Source organism: Myotis davidii, unplaced genomic scaffold, assembly GCF_000327345.1.
Source record: "Myotis davidii unplaced genomic scaffold, ASM32734v1 scaffold992, whole genome shotgun sequence".
Classification (NCBI taxonomy): domain Eukaryota; kingdom Metazoa; phylum Chordata; class Mammalia; order Chiroptera; family Vespertilionidae; genus Myotis; species Myotis davidii.
In genome coordinates this window covers 263223-270437 of record NW_006283543.1, presented here as the reverse complement: position 1 = coordinate 270437, position 7215 = coordinate 263223, and the positions used below count along the sequence as shown (strand labels likewise).

The window sequence follows — 7215 nt, the reverse complement described above, 5'->3', positions numbered from 1 at the left end:
GTGAGGGCATGAGCGGTGGCGGGGGGGTAGGGGATAACGTGGGGATAAGGACACATATGTGATATCTTAATCAATTAAAAAATATATTTTTTTAAAAAATAATACATTTCAAGCCAAGTTGGGTGAATACCTCTGGAGAGGGACATGGGCTTGGAGGACGGACCAAGGGGAATATTCACTTAATCTCTGTTTTTATGCAATGTTAATGGTACTGAACATGTTACTTGTAAATGTTACAAATAAATAAAAAGATCTCTTTTTTTTTAAAAAAAAAGCATAGAGTAGATGATGAGATTTAAACAACAACAACAAGACCCGTCCATAAACTGCCTACAAGAGACTAACTTCAGATATAAGGACATGAGGATACTGAAAGTGAAAGATTTAAAAAGATATTTCAGCCAGGCTGGTGTAGCTCAGTGGTTGAGCATCAATCTATGAACTAGGAGGTCATGGTTCAATTCCTAGAGCACATGCCTGAGTTGCAGGCTCGAACCATCATGCAGGAGACAGTCGACCTATGATTCTCTCTCATAATTGATATTTCTATCTCTCTCTCCCTCTTCCTTCTTCTCTTAACTCAATAAAAAATATATTTAAAAAAAGATATTTTAGGCAAATGAAAACCAAAAGAACTCTGGAGTGGCTATATTTATATCAGACAAAATAGACTTTAAAGTAAAGATTGTAATAAGAGGAGTGGCGGCAGTGATTGAGTGATCCGGAGACAAATTTGTTGCATAGGCAATGTACCAATCACAAGAAGCAATGTATCACTATGAAGTTAAATTGGCATTCAAAAGCAAGGCTCCTGGCTTTGGGTTCAAGATGGTGAAGTAGGAAGACCCTGAGCTCACTTCCTCTCATTGACACCAAAACTAACAACTACATATATAACAGATATCTCTGAGAATGACCGGAAGATTAGCAGAGCAAATTTTCTACATACTACTCAGCCATAAAAAAGAAGAAAATTTTACTTTTTGCAACTGCATGGATGGGCCTGCAGAATATTATGCTAAGTGAAATAAGTCAGTCAGAGAAACACAAGTATCATATGATTTCACTCATATGTGGAATCTAGTGAACAAACTGAACTAACAAGAAAAATAGAGACAGATTCATATATAGAGAACAGGCTGACAGCTTGCTGGGAGTCTGTGATTGAAAAAAAAAGGAAAAAGGGAGAGAAAGGACTAATGGACATAGACAACAGTGTGGTGGTTGTGGGGAGGGGAGATGTGTGGGTGGAGGTGGAGTAGGGTATAGGGGAGATAAATGTTATTGAAAAAATAAAATAAAATAAAATAATAAATATTTTAAAACCTCAATGAGCTATCACCTCACACCTGTCAGAATGACTATTATCAACAAGTCCACAAATGGCAAGTGTTAGTGAGGAAGTGGAGAAAAGGGAACCTTCATGCACTGCTGGTGGGAATGCAGATTGGCACAGCCATTATGGAAAAGAGTATGGAGGTTCCGCAAAAAATTCAAAATGAAACTGCCTTAAGACCCAGTGATTCCACTTTTGTGTATATATCTGAATACATCCAAAACACTAATTCAAAAGAATATATGCACCCCCATGTTCACTGCAGCATTATTTACAATAGCCAAGATATGGAAGCAACCCAAGTGCCCATGAATAGACAAGTAGATAAAAATGCTGTGCTATATATGGATATGGATGTATATAATGGAATATGACTCGGCCTTAAAAAAAAGAATGAAAACTTTACCATTTGGAGATTAAAAATGGCGACAAAGTAAGTGTATGCTGCACAGACACGCTTCCCGGACCAAACTGGAATTACAACTAAACAATCAACTGAAGATTCACTGGAGAGAACCCTGATAATCATGGATGGAAAGTGGAGACTGCACAGACTGTTAGGAGGAGTGGAGGGCTGGCCAGGCTCCCACAGACAGCAACTGAAGTTCCAGATAGATATCTCAGATGTGGGGAGTTGTCACTGAGAACTCTGGGGTCTAATCTCTAAGCTGGGCCCCTCAGCAGAAGGCACCAGAACTGAGAAGGGTACCCACAGAACATCTGGCTATGAAAAGCAGCAGGGTTGCTGTCTGCCAGGGAAAGACAACTGGAAATGCAGGCATCCTCTTAAAGGGCCAATGCACAAAATTCCCTGTGGAACCACTCACCTTGTGCTCCAGCAGAGGGAGGGCAGAGTGGACTGGAGCTGTGTGAGCAAAAGTCAGCATCAGGGGCACTGGGGTTAGAGCTCAGAAAGCAGACACCTCAGTTTCCTGAGCTAAGTCATTCCCTCATGCCGTGGAGGTCATCTTTCTCATGCAGACAATTGCTATCTAGGCAGTTTTGCCTTGGTGGGGGTGGAGGGCAGGTGGGAGACCAGTTGACCCACTTTATTGGAAAACACCTTGTGCACTGGGCCTCTAGTCAATAATAACCTTAAATATAAATGGATTATTCACAGATGATATGATACTGTACATAGAAAACCCTGAAGACTCCATAAAAAAACTACAAGGCTTAATAAATGAATTTGTAAACGCAGCAGGATACAAAATTAACACCAAATAACCCATAGCATTGTTATGCACCAATTGTGAACTCTCAGAAAGAGAATTTTTTTTAAAAAAAAAAATCCCATTTACCATTGCAACAAAAAATTAAGATACTTAGGAATAAACCTAACCAAGAACGTAAAAGATCTGTACTCTGAAAACAACAGGACATTGAAAAAGAGGTAGAAGAAGATATAAACAAGTGTAAGAATATACCATGTTCATGCATTAGTAGAACCAACATCATTAAAATGTCCATACTACCCAAAGAAATCTATTGATTCAATGCAATCCCTATTAAAATACCAATGGCATATATCACAGAACTAGAACAAACACTCCAAAAATTTATAGAAAAGAAATAAAGACTCCAAATAGCTGCTGTAATTCTGAGAAAGAAGGACAAAGTTGGAGGAATCACAATACCAGATACAGTGGGGCCTTGACTTATGAGTGTCCCAACTAATGAGTTTTTTGAGATACGAGCCGTCTCTCGGCCAATTTTTTCCTTTGAGTTGCGAGCTAAAATTCGGGTTACGAGCCAGCTTCAGATACCCCACCGCTAGTTGGCGCAGCGAACGTCACAGTGAACACCACAACATCAGCCCAGCATCACGTGTCTCACTCGTTCACTTTTGATTTGACATACGAGTAATTTGAGTTACGAACTCCATCACGGAACGGATTAAACTCGTAAGTCAACGTCCCACTGTATCAAGTTATACTACAAAGCCATTGTACTCAAAACAGCCTGGAACTGGCACAAAAACGGGCATATAGATCAATGAAACTGAACAGAGAACCCAGAAATCGACCCAAACCACTATGCTCAATTTATATTTGACAAAGGAGGCAAGAGCATACAATGGAGCAGAAACAGTCTCTTCAATAAATGGTATTGGGAAAATTGGACAGATACATACAAAAAAATTAAATTAGATCACCAACTTACATCATACGCAAGAATAAACTCAAAATGAATAAAAGACTTAAATGTAAGACATGAAACCATAAAAGTCCTAGAAGAAATCCTAGGCACCAAAATCTCAGAAATCTCTCATAGAAATATGTTTACTGATACATCATTTAGGAAAATGGAAACTAAGGAGAAACTAAACAAATGGGACTACATCAAAATAAAAAACTTCTGCACTGCAAACGAAACCATCATCAAAATGACAAGAGAGCCCACTTCATGGGAGAACATATTTGACAATGATACATCTGAAAACAGTTAATCTCCAAAATATATAGGGAACTCATACAACTTAAGAAAAGGAAGACAAACAATACAGCTAAGAAATGGGCAAAGAATGATCTCTCTCATCACTGATGTTTCTCTTTCTCCCTCTCCCTTCCTCTTTGAAATCAATAAAAATATGTTTTAAAAAACACACGAGATATCTCCTCACACCTGTCAGAATGGCTATCATCAGCAAATCAACCAATGACAAGTGTTGGAGAGGTTGTGGAGAAAAGAGAACGCTAGTCTACTGCTGGTGGGAATGCAGACTGGTGCAGCCACTATGGAAAAGAATATGGAGTTTCCTCAAAAAATTTATAATGGAACTCCCATTTGACCCAGTGAACCCACTTCTAGAATATATCCCAAGAGACCAGAAACACTCATCAGAAAGGATATATGCATCCCTATGTTCACAGCAGCACAATTTACAATAGCTAAAACTTGGAAACAGCCTAAGTTCCCATCAGCAGATGAATGGATAAAAAAAAAAAAAATGGTACACAATGGAATACTATGTGGCAATAAAAAAGAAAGACCTCTTACGATTTGGAGAGTATTATGCTGAGTGAAATAAGCCAGTCAGAGAAAGATCAGTAACACATGATCTCCTTCATATGTTGAATCCAAAGAACCAAATAAACTGATGATCAAAAATAGACCCAGAGTCATAGAAGCATGAACAGACTGTTGAACCTCAGAGGGAAGACAGGGGAGGGTAGGTGGGAAGAGATCAACCAATGAACTTGTATGCATATGTGTATAACCCATGGACACAAACAATGAGGTGGTGAGGTCCTGGGGCAGTGGTAAACAAAAGCCCAGGTCCAGATGGCTTCACAGGGAAGTTGTACCAAATATTCAAAGAAGAACTAACACCTTTACTCCTCATATTGTTCCAAAAAATTGAAGAGGAAGGAACACTTCCAAGCTCTTTTTATGAGGCCAGCATTATCCTAATTCCAAAACCAAATAAAGACACTACAAAGAAAGAGAATTACAAATTAATATCCCTGATGAACATAAATGCTAAAATCCTCAACAAAATATTAGCAAATCAGATCCAGCAATATATTAAAAAGATCATACACCATGAAGACAGGGATGCCCTCCTTCAGCACTCTTATTCAACATAGTACTGGAAGTGCTAGCCACAGCAATCAGACAGGAAGAAGAAATAAAAGACATCCAAATTCAAAAGGAGGAAGTAAAACTCCCATTATTCGCAGCTGACATGATACTATACATAGAAAACCCTAAAGACTCCACCAAAAAACTACTAGATTTAATAAATGAATTTGGCAATGTAGCAGAGTACAAAATCAACACCCAAAAGAACAAACACTCCAAAAATTTACTTGGAACCAAAAAAGACCCTGAATAGCTGCAGCAGTCTTGAGAAAGAACAAAGTTGGAGGAATCACAATTCCAGATATCAAGTTATGCTAAAAATCCACCATAATAAAACGGCATGCTACTGGCATAAGAACAGGCATATAGATAAATGAAACAGAACAGAGAATGCAGGAATTGACCAAAGCTATTATACTCAATATTTGAAATAGGAGGCAAGAGCATACAATGGAGCAGAGACAGTCTCTTCAATAAATGGTGCTGGGAAAATTGGAAAGATACATGCAAAAAAAATTAAACTAGACTTAAATATAAGTCAGGAAATCATAAAAATCCTAGAAGAATTAGGCAGAAAAAAATCAAACATACCTCGTAGCAATATGTTTACTAATACATCTCCTAGGGCAAAGGAAACTAAAGAGAAAATAAACAAATGGGACTACATCAAAATAAAAAGCTTCTGCACAGCAAAAGAATCCATCAACAAAACAAAAAGGGAGCCCACTGTATGGGAGAACATATTTGGCAATGATACATCTGATACAGGGTTTATATCCAAAATATATAAGGAACTCATACAACTTAACAAAAGGAAGACAAATAATCCAGCTAAGAAATGGGCAAAGGGGCTGCGGCCGCAACAGGGTTCTGCGGTGTCCGGCGAACCCAGTGGACCGGAGCCTCCTGGGCGTCTTTCCTGAGGGAGTCGTGACCAAGATGTGGAACAAGAACCCGAGCCCAGCACATTGTACCCTGTACCATATCTCAGCTGCTTTCTGCCACTCTGGTTGATGAAGTGTTCAGAATTGGGAGTGTTGAGATATCACAGGTCACTATTGTGGGGATAATCAGACATGCTGAGAAGGCTCCAACCAACATTGTTTACAAAATAGATGACATGACAGCTGCACCCATGGATATTCGCCAGTGGATTGACACAGATGATGCCAGTGGTGAAAACACTGTGGTTCCCCCAGAAACATATGTGAAAGTGGCTGGCCATCTGAGATCTTTTCAGAACAAAAAAAGCCAGGTGGCCTTTAAGATCATGCCCTTGGAGGATATGAATGAGTTCACCGCACATATTCTGGAAGTATTGAATGCACACATGATGCTGACCAAAGCTAACAGCTAGCCCTCAGCCGGGAAAGCGCCTATCAGCAATCCAGGAATGGGTGAAGCAGGGAGCTTTGGTGGGAATAGCCTCATACCGGCAAATGGCCTCACTGTGGCCCAAAACCAGGTGCCGAATTTGATCAAGGCTTGTCCAAGACCTGAAGGATTGAACTTTCACGATCTCAACACATGCCTATAGCCTCAATCAAGCAAGCTGTGGATTTTTTAAGCAATGAGGGACACATCTATTCCACTGTGGATGATGATTTTAAATCCACAGATGCAGAATAACTGGATCTAATTTGTACCCAACATATTTCCCAGCAGGACCTATTTTCTCAGTCTGTTGTGTCCAGCTGTGCATATGTTTTGAACAGTTGACTTCTAGAAAGTAGGTTTCATTCATAAAATGTCTCAATTGACATCATTTTGAAACATACTGCTCTTCCATTATTTTGAAATTCAAAGTGAGATAGGTAACTCATAGGGGTGTAAGCCAAACTGGAATTTCTTAAAAGAAGTTACAAATTATAGTTATAATACCATCTGGATAGATGGAAGTAGAAGAGGGATGCTGCCAATAGAGTTGGGCAGTATTACTTAAATACTCAGGAGTCTCTATTCCTAAAATATTACCTGTTGAGCATGATTAGGGTCTGTCAGCAGAGAGTTAGCCAAGAAACCTGCTAATTTCTGCCTGGTTTTGTTCCCCATTTTGGTTATGTGGTGTTACTTTCAGAATTGCACTTTTCTTCAACTTGTCATGACTGCTGCCAAGTGTTTTGGTAAATAGGAAGTTCTAGAGTGATAGCCTCGTGTGGCAGAAGAGAGAGAAAAATGTCACCATGTTTTGTACAAAATAAGTACATTCATATGTTTAATAAAATAGTTCTATTATTGTAAAAAAAAAAAAAAAGAAATGGGCAAAGGACCTAAAAAGACACTTCTCAAAGTGG

At 39.1% G+C, this 7215-nt stretch overlaps 1 pseudogene; it reads left to right on the top strand.

The window, feature by feature from the left end:
- The first annotated feature begins 5775 nt into the window (after positions 1 to 5775).
- LOC102767432 lies at positions 5776 to 6550 on the top strand (annotated as a pseudogene).
- The last annotated feature ends 665 nt before the right edge of the window (positions 6551 to 7215 follow it).